Below are 21,513 nucleotides of genomic sequence, written 5' to 3' on the forward strand. Positions count from 1 at the left end.
TATCGTTTGTTTAAACTTTATAAATATCTCATCATTCGTATCGTATAGCGAAATGGGATTAAAGCAAACTAGAACTGATCGTGTCGTATGTTTTATCTCGAACGTATGTTTGCTTTTTTCCTTCTCTCCTTTTTTCTTTTTTTCTTTTTCTTTTGATCTTCTTTTCTTCTTCTTTCTTTCTTTTTTTTTTTTTCTTTTTTTTACCGTACCTCTTCCTTTCAATTTTACATTCAGATATTTCTTCATTGGCCAATGGTATCGCGAAAAAGCATTAGGCGCCGACGAACGAACTATCATGTCATGTGTGTGTTTTATCTAGAAAGTTTTTCTTTTTTTCTTTTTTTCTTTTTTCTTTTTTTTTTCCTTTCTTTCCTTTCCTTTCCTTTCCTTTCCTTTGACTAGAATTTTACATCAGCCATGATATATCTCTTCCTTACGATTTTCGAAATGTCTTCTTCTCATTCGTATCCTATCGCTAACAAGTATTAGATACCAAACAGATTTATCATGTCTCGCGTGTATGTGCGTATGTATGTGTGTGTGTGTGTGTGTGTGTCTCTGTGTGTGTGTGTGTGTCTGTGTAGTTTTTCTTTTTATCTCGAACGTTTTTTCCTTTTCTTTTTTTCTATTTCTTTTTTTTCCTACTAGAACGTTTTATTTCTTTTTCTTTTCTATCTTTTTTTTTTTTCTTTTTTTTTTTTTTTTTGTCAAACACGTACCTTCTTCCTTTACTCGTTCTTTTCAATTTTCTAGATAATTCTTCTTCGTTCGTATCACAAAAAAAAAGTGGTTACGAACGATCGTGTCGTGCGTATCATCTTGATTGTCTCTTTTCTTTTCTTTTTTTTTTTTCTTTTTTTTTTTTTTTATACTAGACTATTACACTAAACGTACACCTTATACCATTGACTTTACTATACATTTATTTCTTTCGTATTCCATCGCAAACAAGTATTAAACGCCAACGAATCATCATCATTATGTCGTGTGTTTTATCACGAAAATTTCATTTGTCTCTATAATTATCTTTCGATTTTTTAAATATTTTTTTATTCGTATCTTATCGCTAAAAAGCATTAAGGACGGCCATCATGTTCGTGCATTCTCGTAATATATATATATATATATCTCGCGAATATATTTCTCGTTGTTCGTTTTACCTTTTTTTTCTTTTCAATTTTCCTTTTTTCCTTTTCTTCTTTTCTTTTTTTTTTTTTTTGTTCCTTTTTCTCTCCACTAAAGACTTTTACACCAAACCAAATATCTCTTTCTAAAGTTTTAATTAAATCTAATTAAAATAAGTTTGTTTTTAATATCTCTTTCTCATAGACTATCCTATCGTAGAATAATGGCGTTAAAGGTAAACGAATTTTTTATATTTTCAATTTCTAATTATGTTTTGTCTTAAACGATTTTTTTTTTCTCATTTGATTGATACAATACTCGAGTGAGCTTTTAATTGTTACAAAGCTCGATTATGCTTTCCGATTGTAATCAAATCAATTTCACGAAGCAAAAAAACTTCTCTCTCTCTCTCTCTCTCTCTCTCTTTCTCTCTATCTCTATCGTCTGCCTTATGCTTCATCCCTATCTCTTACCCACTCCTTATTTCTTTACTTCTGTCTATTTTCGAAATGAATTTTTGCGAGTTGAGAAAAGATGCTAGTGAACTCGAAGTCATTTCGCTGAAACGCGCAAGAACGCTTCCGAGAAGTGTGCAAGCCCGGTGGGTGGTCTCCATTCAGTGATGTTTATGGCTGTGTCGTGGCAAAGTGGCTCTGCACAGCATACAGAAGAGAGTGCAAAGGAGAAAAGATGAGAAAGAGAGAGAGAGAGAGAGAGAGAGAGAGTGAGAGAGACAGAGAGAGAATTACACTCTTCGTTTCTCTTCTGTTGGCGCCCACCGTGTCAGGTCGAAGACCCGACGTTCGTCGGGTTCAACTTGCCTATCTTCGTCTCTGTTTCTCACTCTTTCTCTATCTCTATCTCTATCTCTATCTCTTTCTCTTTCTATTTCTCTTTCTCTTTCTCTCTTTCAATCTCTTTGACCTTTCCCTTAATCGACTTATCCGATTTATTTCGAGATCGATCGAGAATTGAAAGGGAAAGTACGACCTTCGTCTTTGAAACGGACGATTAAAAAGATAAAATATTTGTATATACAACTTCGATGGAAATCTTGCATTTCATATTTACTAAATCGATTTGAATTGATATATATATATATATATATATATATATATATAATATTTCTTTTTTATTTATTAATTTATTGATTTTTTTCTTTTTTTTTTTTTCTTTTTTTTTTCTTTTGTATTATTAATCATTTAGATATTATTTTTAATTGTTCAACAACATTATCATCGGTACAATATAAATTTAATAATCTTATCTCTTACTGAATAATAATATTATCGGAATGATAAAATATGTTATTTCGAAATCACTGCAATATTTCGTATTTGATTGAATAATATCGGTAACTTTCTATTTCAACAATTTTTTCTTAATATTTCACATCTAATGACAAAACTGAAAATGTGCAAAGGAGAAAGGGGAGAGGAAAAAAAAAAGGGAAAAAAAAAGGATAGAAAAAAATTAAGTGGAAGAAAAAATACACAGTACGTATTAATTATATCTAAGTGTTGACTTTAAATGCAATGATTTTTCAATAATGTATCTTGAAACGTAACGACTTATTTAATTATTTTATTTTTTTCTTTATCCCTGATCTACCCTCTCTCTCTCTCTCTCTCTCTCTTTCTCTCTCTCTCTCTCTCCCCCTCTCTCTCTCTCTCTCTCTTGTGGCCACACCGAATGAGACGACGTAATTACAGCAGTCGCAAGCATGTTTTATCTCGTAACGGAGAGTTGTTTCGAAAGGAAACCATCGATATAAGATATATATATATATATATATATATATATATATATATATATATGTATGTATGTGTATGTGTCCGTTATACTACTCGCGTGTTAGCTTTTCACTTCTGGACCCGATAGAGTGTAACCTTTCTCAATCCGAGAGAGGATAGATAGAATCGAGCATTCACTTCGAGACGAACACGAAGAAAAATTTTTATTTATTTTCTTCGAGATTTTTTTTTAACTTAAAAATTTATTTTTTTTTTTTTTCATTTTTTTCTTTTTTTTTTGTTATTTCATTTATTTTCTTTTTCTTTCTTTTTTCTTTTTTTTCTTTTTTTTTTTTTTTTTGAAATAAATTAATCGTATAATACGCATACGTATATATATATATATATATATATATATATATATATATATATACTTTCTTATTTAATTATTATTTTTCTTCTTTTTTTTCTTTTTTTTTCTTTTTTTTTTTTTTTGTACATTTTTCGTAATCCTATTTCAAGTAATTACAATATTTTGTATATATATAATAAATGTTACAAATAGTAATAGTAAAAGTGATAATAATTATAATAGCAATAATAATAATAAGACGAAGAATAAAATAATAGTATTCATCATCATCATCATCAGTATCATCATCATCATCATTATTATCGTTATAGTCGTCGTTGTCCTAGTTGTCATCGTCATCGTTATCATCGTCATAATTTTCATACAAACGTTTTCTTTCGTAATCAATATTAATACAATAATACATTTTCGTTTGTTTAATAAATAACGAAATAAATATAAACTTATAAAATTGTTAGGATTACGCAGGTGATAATATCAATAACGAATGATTTGCTTTTCTTAATTGAATATCCGATGTTAGCGACTTAAAATCTTTAAACGATTTATCGTTTGCAATTATCAGTCATCAAGAAAGCAAGAGAAGATACCGTTTGTTCCGTTATGGGAGTATATTACGAGTAAGAACACCGTAGGCATCGATTAAACGATAGAACGTTGATCGATGTTAAAACGTTATCGGTGTTTCCTTGTGAAAATAATCTGATTAATTTACTGAGGGAGGGGGTGAGGGATAGATAAGGATGAGAGAATCAGAAGGTAGATAAGAAAAGTTAAACGTGAATAAGAACTAATTGCAAAATAAAATAGCACTCGTTAAGATTTTATTACTTACATTGACATATTAATTGAAAACAAATACGTATATATATATATATATATATTTTTTTTTTCTCTCTAATAATTACTCCATTAATTTGTACATATCGATTAAAGTTAAAGGTATAGAGATGTTTTTTATTTACATATAAAACTAAGATGTATCTATGTATATATATATATATATATATATATATATATATATATATATATGTCAAGAAATAAAAATGATCCTCGTTAAAATATTTTATATAAATATTTGTACATCTAGATATCCTGTATCGATTATATCGAATTCGTTTGTAAAAATCGACCATTAAAACTCGACAATTATTATTGTTAAATTTCACGAAGAAAAAGACCTTCGGATTTTATTATCGACCTTCTTTCAAGTGACATCCTTTCTTTCGAAAATTTCATGTCCTTTAAACGTTCGATTTTGTTTACGATTATTTGATCATTACCCTGTTTGGATCGAGAAAGCCGGATCTTTATCGGATCTAGACATTTTATTAATTTTATCCTCCAATGCGAATTGGTCATCGTGTTTGTAATTTAAGCGGACGAAGGAAAACAAGATATAATGTAAATACTTCAACAATACATACATACATACATACATACATACATACATACATACATACGTACATACATACGTACATATATATATATATATATATATTACATTGTATCGTTACGCTTATGTTCGACTTGTTTAATTTTACTAAATATTTAGAAATATGTGAAAAATTTGTATATATATATATATATATATATACAGTATTAACAATCTGTGAACAATTTACGTGGGACACTCTGTATATAATTACATACTCTGTATATCTTAATATATAATATGGAGAACATTGTAATGAAATTAAGTCATCAGTCTTTCTAATTGGTGGAATTTGCTCCACCCTATTGTTGTATAGTTCTCGAGATAAAGAAAGAGAAAAAAAGAGAGAGAAAGAGAAAAAGACAAAGAGAGAGAGAGAGAGAGAGAGAAAGAGAGAGAAGGCTATATACCGGGTAAGTCATTTAAAACTGGAAACATGAATATCTTAATTACTTTTAACAATGGAGAAAAAAAAATTTCTTAAGAATTTTAATAATAAAAAAGAAAAGAACGAAAGATGTAATTTGATGATTATTTTTTTACAAAAAAGAAATTTCCAGTTTTGTAGTAAATCAAATTCAAAGAAAAAAAGAAAAAAAAAAAAAAAAAGAAATAAGAGAAAAAAAGAACTTCCCGATTTTATTTATTGCAAAGACTGTCGAACAAGAATATCGCCATTGGAATTGCGTAAACGATATAATATTTCTTATAATAGTGATTATATAATATATAGGTGTATATACATATATATATAGATGAAGTTACATATATATTGAAATATAAAATATCGATATGTAAAATTAAAAAACTATACATGGGACATATTTAAAATAGAAATATTCAACATATAAACGACATACATATGTAACATAATTATATAACGTATAAACAACAGTACTATATATATATATATATATACATATACATACACATACATACACATATACCTGTTTTAAAGGTACACCGTTATCATTATCATATAGCGTTATTACGAATATACTTTAACAAGCAAAATGGCTACGATACCCAATCTGACTAATCATCCCCTATAAATTATATATTACACATACAATATTTATATTCACCTACATGTTTAAAGAAAAAATAAATATATAATACATACATACATACATACATACATATGTATATATATATATATATATATATATATATCGGTATGTATAAAAAGTGAAGAAAGAACAAACGGGAAGCTTTTATAACGTCGATCATCGAACGCTTTGAAGCGAGTCGGCGAAAGGGAAGGTTTATCGTGCTAAACTCACCCCAATTTCTCTCTCGTGCCTATCGATAGGCGCGAGAGGAAAGATGGCGGAAGAATTCCAAGAAGTTGATGATGCCGTTAGTTTGTGGAATGCGTACATACATGCCAGTCATGGTGGGAAGGGGTAGCGGGAGGAGGAGGAGGAGGATGAAGAGGGGGAGGAGATGGCGGGAGCAGTAAGGGTGGGAGGAGGAGGAGGAAGAGGAGAAGGAGATTCTCAACGCATGCATTGCTGGAATACCATAAAGAGAGTTCGTGTGTTGATTCGTCGTAGCTAGTCGTAAACGGTAGCTCCTATTCGATTAGTAATTCGAGAATTTCATTAGATTAATCTCGTTGAATGAATTATCTAACGATATCTAACGATATCAGGCCTTTATATAGCGATAATAGATAACTAGATAACAATTAAGATGAACGTTAATCCTCTTAAATTGAATTACGGAAGTGATCTCGTTTAAAATAAATTTTTCTTTTATTTTTCATTTTTCATTTTTTCCTTTTCTCTCTCTCTCTCTCTCTCTCTCTCTTTTCTTTTTTTTCTTTTTTCTTTTCCGTTTTTTTTCTCTTCCTTTTTTTTTTTTTTTTTTTTTTTTTTTATGGGAATAATCTCACTGATATCGTAAAGCATCGTGTTATATACGCACATAACGTTTCGTCAATATTTTTCTATGAGAAAATAATATAAATATATATATTTCGGGATAATGAAAATGTTTGAATTAATAAATTTTAAAAGAATTACGTAAGTACGTTTAAATTTGTTTTGTTATGAAAACGATAATGGAAATTAATGAACTTTGAAATCCTTTTTCTTTCTTTAAATTCTTTCGAAATTTTTTAATATATATATATATATATATATATATATATATATATATATACACACATATGCTACGTACATATGTACGTAATAATAATATTATATACAATAATATTAACAAACGTAATAATATAGTAAATAAAATAATACAAAGATTATTAAACGAAGTATAAAATATATATATATATATATGCACACATACGAAGATATTCAACGATAACATTGATATTTATAAAATTATTTTGCATATTTACGTGAATTAACCTACTCAATACGTATTATATATTACTATATACATACATACATACATATTGTACATACAATACATTTAATAGATAAATACATACGTACATATTGTATGAATATAATATGAGCGAGAATGTTGAGAATGGTCGATAGGTAGATAAAAAGAGATGACAAAGGGCAGAAAGGGCAAAAGGGACAGACCACGCCTCTCGAACAAGTCTAACTGCTTTAAACTCGCTTTCGAGAAGTCTTTCTCATCTTCTTAGCCTTCTCGCGTAACCGATATATCGACACTCGCGACCTTTGACCTCCATTCTTTCTCTCTTTCTCTCTCTCTCTCTGTCTCTCTCTCTCTCTCTGTCCCTTTCTCTCCTTAGAACGCAACATTCAACGAGAATTAATCTACGTTTGTCTTCGTTGTTGAATATCAACGAATAATATTTATTACATTAAAATGTAAAATATATTTACCTACGTTTTTTTTTTCCTTTTCTTATCTCTTTTGACGATAATCGATATACGATTTTATCGTACCATCATTAATTTCACCTTCAATATTTCTCTTTTTAAAATGCAATGGGATACATATTTATCGTGAATACATTTACCGTCAAGGTCTTTACATTAGGCCGTATAAATTTCAAATTACTTTTATCCTTATATACGTATTTCTTTTTTTTTTTTAATTATTGTTTAAAATTTTTCCATCCTTCTTTCTCTTTCTCTTTAACTTTTTCTTTTTCTTTTTCCCTTTTTCGTCACGAAATTAATCTTTTATTCATATGTCTCGAGAATTGAGAATCAACAATTAAAATGTAAAATATATTTATCTGCGTTTTTTTTTCTTCACTACGATATAATATATATATATATATGTGTGTGTGTGTGTGTGTGTGTGTGTGTATATATATTTCTTAAAAATTACGAAATTACGAATGATATATAATTGATATCAGTTTTTTAAGCGGGAAAAAGAAAGAAAGTGTTACAAAATTCAGCAACGTTAATTAATTTTCCCACAATTTTATTAACAAAAAATTATACAGCACGTGTTTCGAAACGAACGAATCGAAACGAATAAAAGTCGTAACGAATCGCAAGATCGATAAGTTCATCTTCCAGTTTTCTAGCTGTACGTTAGATATCTTTAAAAGAAAAAAAAAGAAAAAAAAGAAGAGAGAAAAAGAAAAAAAAAAAAGGCAAAAAAAGAATTGAACGGCAATGGAGTAATAGTAAGAGGTGGGTGATTGAGAAGGTTCAAGAGGATCGAAGTCCGGGATACCGTTACGAGTTCGTGCGAATCGATTCAGCATCCCGATTTGGTCCAGCTTGAGATACGGCTTAAACCACGTTACTCTTAACGAACGCCTTCTTCTCGGTAGTCAGCGTGTCACTGGGTTACTAGAAAATTTTCCAGATGAGCTGGTAACCGCTAGGAATCTTTCTCCTATATATACACATATATATATATATATATATATATATATATATGTATGTATATATTATTATTACTATCTTTTTTTTTTTCTGCCTCTTTCCCATGAGAGCAAATTCGCGAAAGTGTGCAAGAGATCTTGGATCTCCTCTCCGTTGCCATCCATTTGCAGGATACATACTTGGTTTTTGCTTCGATGTAGCGTCGATATACATACATGCATAATATAACTTAAACACACATACACACACATACATACATATATATATATATATATATATATATATATCTGTTCAAGCTTATGTACATATGTATGTATATGTGTGTGAAATCTGCATAGAAAACAGGGATAGGTCTCTCCTAGTCTCGTGACACTACGTGACGCAACGCTTACATGAACAGAATGTAAGAGAGAAAGAGAAAAAGAGAAAGAAGGAGGCTAAGATGATCCGAGAAAGAGAGAGAGAGAGAGAGAGAAAGGAAGAGCACCGTTAGGATCAACAGCAAAAGCACCGCAGAGCCAAGTTCGTTGTATTGGTAAAGAGTGTGTTTAAGAGAGGGAGAGAGAGAGAGAGAAAGAGAGAAAGAGAGAGAGAGAGAGAGAGAGAGAGAAAAAGTAAAACGAAAAGAGAAGAAAACAAAATAGAGAATTCCGACTACGAACCATAATGTTTACTTATATTTACGATCTCACACGTGCTTCGACAGAAATGTACCTATATGTATGTATATATATATATGTATGTATGTATGTATGTATGTGTGTACGTATCCCACGATAGTAAAACTGATCTTACAATTTCCGAACAATTTCTATAAACGGCATGAGAACAATTTTAATCGTTCAATAATGCTTTTTTTGTTCTGTTTTATTTTGTTACGTTTTTTGGACAATCAAATATTACAGATTTTATACGATAGTTAAATTAAATGAAAATATTTTCGAATCTTTTTTTTCTTTTTTCTCTCTTTTTTTTTTTCTTTTTTTTTTTTAATTTTTAATGTCAAAGCACATTTGTTCGATAGTCCTCACTTTTTCATATTCTTAATATAAATTTTCTTTAATCAACGTTATTTAAGTATGATTGAACGACAAAATTTTATTTGGCCGATCGAATAAAAAAAAAAAAAAAAAAAAAATTCATTGGAAAAATCAATCCAATTAACTATAGAATTTAATTGCATTAGAATAGCTATTCAATGGAATTCGTATGCAAGTCGAATGCAATGCAAATCAATTTCATACTTGTCCTAACAATGTTTATTTGCATATATATTATAAAGAAAATTTTATTATTATATTAATAATAAAATTTAATTATATTATATCATTAAGTTTATTAATGACAATTTATATTAATCCATCGTCGTATTTCTTCAATTTTTATTTTATCGAATTAATGGATTTTGTTAAATTAACAAATCAATTATATCGGTTCAATTATATAAGACGAATAAATATATTTTAATATTTCTTCAAAATAAATATCTTTCGTATTTAATAATCTTTTTCTTCTTCATATTATTATTATTATTATTATTATTATTATTATTATTATTATTATTATTATTATTATTATTATTGTGATTATAATAATTATAATTATTATCAGATAATTGATATCAAAAGGAATAAAACTCGTTTTGTTACGATGATTAAATAACGAGCTACGTATTCGTCTAATCTATTTTCAATATCTTTTACACCGTATAATACTCTTCTATTTAAATGAGAGGATATTGATAACGTAATAAAGAGAGAGAAAGAGAAAGAGAAAGAGAAAGAGAGAGAGAGAGAGAAAGAGAGAGGGTGTGCCTGGGAAAGGGATCGTTAAGTTCGTTCATCTTCCTTCGACGACGTTGGCGCCGGCTTTATTTCGAAAAGACCGCGAGATATCGATATATCGCGATAGAATAACACGATGTCTTTTTACCATTTCCGGATTCCCTCGAGTGTAACCGATTAATGGTAATCTAAGAGAGTCGTTTCGAACGACGGACAAAGTTTTATTTCGCTTCCATTTACACAGGCGATCCTTTACCGATATAACTCGAAAGATCGTGCGAACCAAACTCGATTCAGTTCTCTCACTCTTTCTCTATCTATCTGTTTATCTCTTTCCTATCTATCTGTCTCTTTCTTTCTTTGATAGATAACATTTACGTGGTTATATGCATCTCTCTCTCTCTCCCCACCCCTCTCTCTCTCTCTCTCACTCTCTTCATATATATATATATATATATAATTTTCGAGATAATTAAGAAGAAAAAAGAAACTCGTTAATCGTTAATAGAGTTAATACACTCATTATTTTCTCTTCTTACATCCGTCCTGGTAAAATTAACCATGACAACGAGAATATAATCAGATAGATAGATAGATTAGATAGAGGTGAGATAGGAAATAAAGATAAAAAGAGAAAAAAAATGAGGGTAAGAGAGAGAGAGAGAGAGAGAGAGAGAGAGAGAGAGATTTATTGCGTTGAGTAAAATCACGCTGATTTAAAAGAAAGAAGAAAAAAGAAAAAAAAAGAAAAAGTGAGAGAGAGAGAGAGACAAAGAAAAGAAAAGGAAAAAAAAGAAATAGTTGTTAGAAAGTTGAACTCATATCGAATTAGAAATGTATATATCTATAAGAAAATATATATTCGAGTTACAAAATGTATATCGTAAATATAATAATAGTAAGAATGTATTTTAGATGTAACGTGTAAAATATATTTTATCTTTCGTAGTTTTATATTTAAATATATAAGAAGGAAAAAGAGAGAGAGAGAGAGAGAGAGAGAGAGAAAGAGAGAGTGAGAGAATGGAATTAAAAAAAAAAAAAAAGAGAAGGAAAAGAAAAGAAAAATTTTCATAGAAATTTTAATAGTTTTAATATTTACAAGGATCGATCTTGATTAAAATATTTCCAAAGTATAAATTGAATAATTTTGTTTATTGATTCTTTTTTTTCTTTTTTTTTTTTTTTTTGCTCATTAGCTTATGAATTGCCACGTTAAAAGGATCATTCAATTGGATCTTTCAGCCCTGAAATCGTAAATTCAAAAACCGTAACTAAATATGCGGGCGAGTTTTATGTAGCTCGTCGTTTTTTCTTTTTATTTTTCTTTTTTTTTTTTTTTCTTTTTTTGTTTCTTTTCTTTTCCCTCTTTTTTTTCTTTATTGCCCTCAAGCTAAGTGGTAATGCGGGTTCGTAAAGAAATAATGGAAAATAATGATTATTTTATTCGTTTACATCACGCTTACAAGTTGATACATATGTATGTATGTATGCTGTAATAATATATATATATATATATATATACGTGGTGTCAAAGAATAAATTGGAAAATATTTTATGACTCGTTGGTTATGGCTGGTTAAGAAAGCAATAAAAAAGAAAAAATAGAGCAAAAAAGAGAAAGGACAAAAGAAAACGGGGGGAAAAAAATAAAAAGAAAAAAACATAAAAGTTCATACAAACGTATTGTACGTCCTATTTGATTATCATATCGTATTATATCATTTTAAATATTATTGTTTAGACTTATTGAAATTATCTTTAAAAATATTATCCACTTATCACGCGAGACACACTGTATATGATCTATACGTATCAAGACTTAAAATTAATTTCATATATGTTAAATTTATTATAGCTGTACGATTTTTTATACGAGTTGATCTAACAAATCAAAGGAAAGAGAAAAACGTGTCGATTTGTAAGCCGATGTAAGGAGAAAAAAAAGAAGAAAGTAAAAAAAAAAAAAAGGAAAGAAAAGAAATTATCTGAAAAATCCATTTCATTTCTTTTTTTTTCTTTTTTTTTTTTGGAATTAAAAGAATATATTATAAATTTCAGGAATTTCATTAATGCAAAAGTAAAAAAGAAATGGATCATTTAAACTTCCGTTCCTTTTTACCCTTCTTTTTTTTTTTTCTTTTTCTTTTTTTTTATTATTATTTTTATATACACAGATGTGGATATATGTATGTATGTATGTATGTAACGTTAGCATGCGATCTGGGTCGAGTGAATGCAACAATGCGCTTTGTTATGCGACCTACACACAAGGGGACACTTAAAACTCTCTCTCTCTCTTTCCCTCTCTCTCTCTCTCTCTCTCTCTCTCTCTCTCTCTCTCTCTCTTTCTTTCTCTGTCTCTCTCTCTCTTTCTTAAGAAGAAAAGGTTAAAGGGGAGGATTTGATCGTCACAATAAACCGACTAAACTCTCTAACTTACCCTATTATCATTACTGATCTATCAAAGATTGAAAATTTTTTTCATGAAATTGTCTTCATCTTTCTGTATTATATAGTTTTAATTCAAAAAAATTTCTATACAAATTTTATTTTCATTTGAAATCAATTTTTACTAAGATAAAAAAAGAAAGAGAGAGAGAGAGAGAGAGAGAGTTGATTCTATACTTTCAATTAGTTTAAACAATTTCGACGGACTATCATTAAAATCTAAATACATTCAATTTCTTTCATCGTTCAACTTTACTTTTGTTTTGAAAATTTCTAATTATACGACTGGTGTCGATGATTTGAAAAATAAAAAAAATTTACAATGATAAGGATAATAACGTAATGTTCTAATCGCATTCTAAACACGCAATTGTGTAAGTAAAATTTTAAGTAAAATTATTTCTTATTCAATTATTTTTAAACGAATAAAAAATATACGTATATATACATGTTCGTATAATATACGTATAAAATAGAAATACATATATATATATATATATATATATATATATATATATCCTATATATATATAGGATGTAGGATGTGGACAATGAAAGTGTCAGAATTTTTTTATATTTTAAATAAATATATGGAATAAAGATATGTACAATATTTATTGCCACGTATGAGTCACAGAATGCGTCAAGTTTCAAAAAAAAAAAAAAAAAAAAAAAAAAGAAAAAAAAAAAAAAAGAGGAAAAAGAAATCAATGCACTTGAATAACATAATCTCTCTCTCTCTCTCTCTCTCTCTCTTTCTTTCTCTCTCTTTCTCTCTCTTTCTCTCTCTTTCTCTCTCTCTCTCTTTCTATCCCTATCTCTATCTATCTATCTATATATCTATCTATCTCTTTCTCTCTGATGATGATGTAAACGTGATATATCTATAGTCTCAACGCGTGTTCCTTCCAGATCCAATGCAATATGATGTCCGAAGTGATTGTATCGAAAGCTTCAGAAATCCAGAGATAGAGACCTTGAAAGATTCTCGCAGTTTAGTGGCGTAAATTTTATCCTTGACGTACTCGTCAGAAAAAAAAAAAAAAAAAAAAAAATCCAATGGCGTGATGTCAGGGGAATGTGGAGATTAATCGATCCAACATCCATTTCGTTCTATCCATTTAAACGATAAAAATATTTATTGCATTAATATTATATATATATATCTTCCTAGATCGAACGATCGAATTTAATGAAATCATCAAGTTATTGATCATGTGTATGTACGTACCAGAAAAAACTGAAAAAAATGATAAAAGTTATTCAAACGTACCATGAGATATCTCATTTGTGTGTGTGTGTGTGTGTGTCATTAAAATAAATTCCAATTTGTATTTAATTTCTTTTTTTTTTTATTTTCTTTTTTATTTATTTATTTTTTCTGAACTCGACGAGAGTCTAATACGACATATCATTATCCGAGGTCTTCCTTTAATTCTCTTTGAAATTGTGCTGTTCTCTTTTTTTTTTCTTTCTTTCCTTTTCAAATCTTGCGCCAATAGTTTCAAAAAGAAAAAGAAAAAAACTTTTATCTTATCAAACGTTCATTAACTTTCTCATTGTGCGAAAAACATTGGAGAATTAGCAAAGGAAAAAATTGAAGACACAAAGAATAAATATTTTTATATACAATCGATTGATTGAATTAAATCGATGATTATTTTGAATTAATCAATTGATAAAAATATTTTCTAATATTTAAATCGACATTATAAATAATCAAGAATTTAGATATTATCTTTATGATTTATTATTGCTATCAGTGATATTATTGTTACTATCACCGAGATATTTTATTACGAATATCGATCAATTTATATTGACATTATCGATTGTATGTTAATCATATATTTAATAATATTTATTCGAATAAATAATTGTCGTCGTGTTATATAATATCGGCGTATAAATAAAGAAAGAAAATAAAGAAGCCTTAAAGAGCGAAAGGAATGATGATCGATGGTTGTTGTTCACATTCGTGATTCACTTGCTGTAAGACCAACGCGTGCAACGAACCCAGCCTTTGGCCGAGGAGAAGAACCTCGGCCTTGTTTCTTTGCGAACCCCGGAGGTCGCACCGGAAATCCATGACTTTACTTTAAAACTTTACATCCGCGAGTCTCGCGACACGTTCAATCGATACTTCCGTTTAGCTCCTTAGAATCGTTTTTTTTCCTTTTCCTTTTCCTTTTCCTTTTCCTTTTTTTTTCTTTTCATTTTTTCATTTTTTTTTATTTTATTATTATTATTATTATTATTATTATTATTATTATTATTATTATTATTATTATTATTATTATTATTATTTCGCGAACGATTAAGGAAATTGAAAAAAAAAAGAAAAGAAAAGCGAAAGAACAAATCAAATATTTTTTTCCTTTCCTTTCTTTTTTTTTTTTTTTATCCTTTTCTTAATTCTTTTTTAACGTCCTTTAAAAATTCAATTCCAATTTGTCCCATTAATTAGACATGTCATACGATCGTCGTCGAAAAAACATAGTGTAATATTTTTCCTTAATCCTTTAACACCTAAATTTATTATCGTGCCTCAAAAAAAAAAAAAATTATTACGTGGAAATGAAATCATATAATGCAGTTGTACTCATAGCGTATATACTATAGTATATTATTTTTATTTAATAATTTATATACAGTAAAAATTTTATATATATATATATATACATATATATAAAAGTATATATAAGTTATATTTAACATACTTCGAATATGAAGTAAGCATTCATTTTGTGATAAAAAAAAATGAGATGCGATATAAAACATTCAGATATTCATATCTATTTATATATATATATATATATATATATATATATATATATATATATATATATATATATATATATATATATACAGTGTCTCATAACTTCTAAGAACTTCTTCGACGTTAAATTTTGCATATGAAAGTAATAAAAAAAAAAAAAAAATATATATATATAAAATATATTCATACAAACGTATATCCTAGTTGACCATATTTGCAGAATCCATCGACGGAACGATTTCTACGAAATTACGGTACACCCTGTATATATAAAGACTACTGTCATACATCATAACGTTATTACGATTCTTTTGACGTTTTATCTAGCTTGTTTAGAAACGTTCGCTTTGCGTTATCGTGCGTTTCAAAGTATTCCACGAAAGGGAATTTCGTTTTCTCCGGCAGGTGTCTTCGGAACAGCTGTTCTCGTTGAGAGAAAGAAAAAGAGAAAGAGAGAAAAAGAGAGAGAGAGAGAGAAAAAGAGAGAGGGAAAGAGAGAGAGAAAAAGAGAGAGAGAGAGAGAGAGAGAGAGAGAGAGAGAGAGAGACGAGAAATCACAGAAAGAAAAATACAAGAATCGATAAAAGTAAGGCACGCTCGAGAACGCGTCACGCTCGTTTACGCCACTTTTGCGGCAGTTTACACGAGTAATCAGTTCACGTGTTAAGACTCACTTTTACAAGAGAGAGAGAGAGAGAGAGAGAGAGAAATTTGTTCAAAAATACTTCTCGAGAACGAGAGTGAATATCACTCGTATATTTTATGTTTTCACAAGAGGGGAGAATAAAAAATGAAAGTTCGCTTCTATATCATAATTCTTTTCTTTTTTTCTTTCTTCCTATTTCCAAAAAATTCAATCCATTAATAAACATTAATTATAATAATCCAATGAAGAAAATGAAATCGATTTTGATATAGGCGAAAGAAAAGAAGAGGGGAAAAAAATGAAATAAATAAATAATTAATTAATTAATTAATAAAGAGCGAGTGTACGAGAGAAATTATTTTTTTTCTTAAATCTTCGTTAAAAAAAAAAAAGAAAAGAATAAATAAATAAATAAATCCAAAAAAATAAAGGAAGAAAAAAAAGTACCAACGTAGAAAAGTTAACAACGTACGATTAATCGTACAAGTATCCTTAGAAATGATAGATTATTATTAATTTAATTGAATAATAATTAAATTATTATTATCATCACTATTATTATTATTATTATTATTATTATTATTATTATTATTATTATTATTATTATTATTTAGTTAATTAATTTGTTTATTTGTCCGATTCGCGTCATCGGCGTCAGCGTCGGCGTCGGCGTCGGCGTCGGCGTCGATGTCGGTGTTGGCGTCGGCATCTCTTCGGTAGAAACGCGCATAGGAATAACTTATTCGTATGCGTTCCACGCAAGTAGACGCACCTGCGTGTTCCACGAGCGTGTCCAGACGGAGCGGTTGGTTAGGGGCCACCGACCTCTTCTTCGGTGTCTGCCTTTCCAGAATTTGCCGAAGCAAAGAAGACGAAGAAGACGAAGAAGAAGAAGAGGAAGAAGAAGAGGAAGAAGAAGAAAAAGAAAAAGAAAATGCCGGCCGAGGGAAGGTCGACCAAGTTGCCCGGTCTTTGATCCTTTTGATAATAAATCTGATACGATGTTTCGTATGTGTATTCTAACATTATCAAAGCAAAATATAATAATAACGGATTATATGGGATTCATTTGTTTATATTAATTCAATGAGAATTGAGTTTATTATTAAAAAAAAAAAAAAAAAGAAAAGAGAAAATTTTTATTCCTTAAATTAATACAACGAAAATAAGAATTTATATTAAAATAAGAATCTTATTATTTAAATTAATTAATTCGAATAAATCGTTTTAAAATTGATTTATTTATTGAAATAAATTTTCATTATCGTATTACATCGTTAGAATTTAATTCATTCATTTAATTTGTTAATTGATTTAATTCGTCACAATAGAATTAATTTATGTCAATCTCGTTATCTTTAATTCAATCAATCTTGTCGTTTTTTTTTTGTCATTGAGAAAAATCAATTTTTTTCCTTTTTCTTTATCGTCCGATATTAAAAAAAGAATACGATCGTAGTAAAGAAAATATATTTTCATTCTTATCCTTATTAACTTCTAATCGTAGAAATTCTTCATGAATTTGTATTTTCATTTGAAAATATCGAATCAATTTTAATTTAATATCTAACGTAAGACAAATTACACGGAACTATCCACGTTATTATCATTATAAAGCGTAAGCGTGCACGCAGAAAGGATATGCCGACTCGGCCTACATATGATTATAAATATTTATAGATGTATAAATCTATCTGCGTATACTTATATACTGTATATGCGTACGTACTTGCATATAAACATTGGCAGCCATTAATAATAACAAAAGAAAAATTTTAATAGTTTATCTTATTAAAAAAAAAAAAAAAAAAAAAAAAAAGAAAAAAAAACAAAAAAAGAAAAAAAAAGAAGAAACAAGGAAGAAAAGAAAGAAAGAAAGAAAAAAGAAAGAGAACAATTTACGTGTGAAATGATATTTTTTTCTCGTATGAAATATTAAAACGAAAGTTTCATTAACCATAAATGTAACAATATAAATTACTAGAAAATTATTATCCGTACAAAAAAGATAATTCGTTTTGTAAATTTTCTTCAATATAAATATTTTCGATGAAAATCTATGTTTTAGCATAAAACATAACACGTTCGTTTTAAATATAATCTATTGTCGTATTTCTAGTTTGAAAATTAGGATTGCGTCAGATATATCAGATAAAAAAAAAGGGATACATTGCTAAACCAAGTAAGATTCGCTTTTAATAATGGCCGCCACTATATATATATATATATATAAAAATACAGAATCGCTTTGTCCCAGTACTCTGTGCTATGGCGCCCTTAGGTTAGTCATGTGGATATTACTACGACGATATCCGTAGCGTGGGTCGCTTTGTTCCTCCTCGTCTGCCTATCTTTCCCCCTCAGTAAACCGTCGCACTGGCGTAACCTTTGTACTTTGAAACCTTTATCTTTCTCTCTCTCTCTCTCTCTCACACACACTCTCTCTCTCTCTCACTGTATCTTTCTCTTTTTACATACTGAGAAAAACAGAAATTATACTTACTCCGTAAAAACTATTCTATTTTCTTCCATATAATTTTCTACTTTTCTATTTGAGATATAACATCGTTCTATCGATTCGTAAAATTTTATATAATATCATTCGAAAAAGTTTACACAGAATGTTCCTAATAGAATTTCATTTATTTCAAGTGATTGGTTCTTTTCTTTTTTTTTTGTTTTTTTTTTTTTTTGTTTTTTTAATGACATTTTTGTGAAGCATTTTTAAAATTCTTTCTACGAGGTCACTGTAATACTCCCTTTTTTTTTCGCTTTGTTTTTTTAATGGTTAATCACAATTTTCTTTTTTTCTTTTCTTTTTTCTTTTTTCTTTCTTTTTTTTTTGTTTGTTTCAAGTAATTCAATAAATTTTACTATATATTAATGTACTTATATGCACTACTGATTATATATCGAACTAATGCATACATATATATATATATATATATATTTGTATATAATTTCTGATACCTGTTTTTTCCTTTTTCTTTTTTATTGTATAAATATATAAATTAATTATAAATTATAAGATCAAGAATATGATTAACACTACAAGTTTTGTTTGCAGTATAGAATTATTTTGGTGAAAGAAAAAAAAATAAATAAATAAAAAATATCAAACCCTATACTATATATTTATTTTCATTTGTAAGATATAAAAAGAACATCGAAAATCTTTCATTTTATTTATCGTCGATATTAATGATCCTTTATTCGATATTAAAGATAAAGTAAATAATTTGCCAATGATAATTCAATATTTGGAAGATGAAATAATTTGATCCACGAATAAAATGACACGATGTAACAAAATATAATAATAATAATAATAAGAAGAAGAAGAAAAATAATTTGAAAATGAAGGATCTATCTTTCGTGGCAGAACTCGAACGTGTTTCTACGTCACTGGCCGATTCTCTGTGTATACTCGCTCGCTGCTCCCTGCCATTGTGCGAACACGCATGGCAGGAGACCATAAAAGGGTTATTGTTTCGACGGATGGTGATACCTGTGCGAAGAGTCGCCTTATTTTACGTTGGTGAACTAACGTCGTGTATTTATCGTCATAAGATCGTCTCGTTTCCACCATAGATACTGTTTTTACTCGATCATGGATCTCATAGAAATGCCAATATCAAAAAAATTTTCTTCCCAAAATAAAAAAAAAAAAAATTAATATCACGTAAGAAATTAATTATCTAATCAATTGATTCATTTATTTATTAATTATTATTATTATTATTATTATTATTATTATTATTATTATTATTATTATTATTATTATTATTATTATTATTATTATTATGGGTTGGGTTAAAATAATAAATAACATTAGAATTTCATAATGATATATTTTATAACGATATAATAATACTACCCATTTGTATTTATTTTTTATTATAAAAATTTTTACATTATTTATTATCCAATCCAACACTATATTAATATTGTGCATATATATATATATATAATATTTCATGTTACATTATTTATATAGATATAAAATATTGTAAGAATTCCGACGTTATTTATTTCAATATCAATTTAACGACAACAACAACAACAACAACAACAATAACAACAACAATAACAACAACAACAACAAGAATAATAATAATAATAATAACAATATTAATTAATAACTCTTACATACACGTAACTTTCTTATCATAGAAAATTAATGGAATGTGTATCTATCTCTTAGGATGATTTTTAAGACTAACTCCGTTAGTCTTAAAAAAAGAAAAAAGAAAAAAGAAAAAGAGAGAGAAAGAGAAAATAAAAAGAAAAGTAAATTAATTTTTTACAAATAGACGAGAGAAGACATAATATTATTATTGATTTATTTATCGAAAATTCGTGTAATTTGATTGTAATCGAATCGTTGATAAATATAAACGAAGGAATTTCATTAAGTGTAACACCGTATGTGTGTGTATGTGTATGTATATAATCGTGGTTGAAAAAAAAAAAAAAAGAAAAGGAAAGAATTTGATTGAGAAAATTTGTGACCGATAATTTATTCAGAGTTCTTGATGATTTTTTTTCTTTTTTTTTCTCCCAAGTATACACGACCGAAGACACGGCACGCCTCTACGTTTCTTCCACAGCCCATTGCGATATCCGTTACCCTACAACCTCTCGTTCCTGAGCGCTAAAGAATTACGAGCCTTCGAACTGATTATTAAGTCCCATTGATTTAAAGCGGTGCTTTAAATACCCAGGTACATCAAATGAATTTTACTCGGACTATGAAACAAGAAAAGGAGAGAAAGAGAGAGAGAGAGAGAGAGAAAGAGAGAAAGAGAGAGAGAGAGAGAGTACTTGGTGGGTGGTAGCTTTTGTTCGTTTTGCAACATCGTTTTGCATACTACTCAATTATTATTATATACATGGTGTTCCGTTAACCCTCTATAACGTTGTCCAAGTCATATATATATATACGCATACAAGTCATATATATATATATATATATATATATATATATATATATACGCACGTATGTCTGAATTTTTTTTTTAAGTTTCAATTTGTTTCATGATACCAACAAAATGCATACTTACTCTTTCTACAGTATAATTATACAATATAACATTCACATTATAGAATTTTCTTCGTTGTAAATTTTTTGTAATGAGTTTTGTTAAATTTTGTAATATGCTTTATTGGTCTTAAACATAAAAAAAAAAAAAAAAAAAAAGAAAAAAAAAAAAAAAAAAAAAAAAAAAAACGAATGTCTTACGAATAAATTAAGAGATATTATTATTCCAAATGCATAACTCTATAAAATGGAAAATAAAGTTATGATCGTTTATATAATATATATTTGTATCTTTTAATACAATTTTTATTGTATACATCTTTTATGTTAAACATATATTATTCAAATTTCATTTAACG

At 28.0% G+C, this 21,513-nt stretch overlaps 1 protein-coding gene across 12 annotated transcripts in view; it reads left to right on the forward strand.

Moving 5' to 3' along the window:
• The window catches only part of sano (CABIT domain-containing protein serrano), a 169,678-nt gene that overhangs the window by 146,000 nt on the left and 2,165 nt on the right, over nt 1-21,513 (forward strand). The window contains exon 8 of one of the 12 annotated variants that reach the window (XM_035876747.2): nt 20,679-20,949. The exons of 8 other annotated variants lie outside the window; for them this stretch is intronic. The gene's annotated coding sequence lies outside the window, so the exon portion shown is untranslated. Of the gene's footprint in view, nt 1-13,600; nt 13,697-16,833; nt 17,176-20,678; nt 20,950-21,513 lie in introns of those variants that run through there. 3 more of the 12 variants (XM_035876744.2, XM_035876746.2, XM_085659715.1) reach the window with 3 other exon arrangements.

The sequence above is a fragment of the Vespa mandarinia genome, chromosome 10 (genome assembly GCF_050613455.1).
Source record: "Vespa mandarinia isolate Hongniang chromosome 10, ASM5061345v1, whole genome shotgun sequence".
Classification (NCBI taxonomy): domain Eukaryota; kingdom Metazoa; phylum Arthropoda; class Insecta; order Hymenoptera; family Vespidae; genus Vespa; species Vespa mandarinia.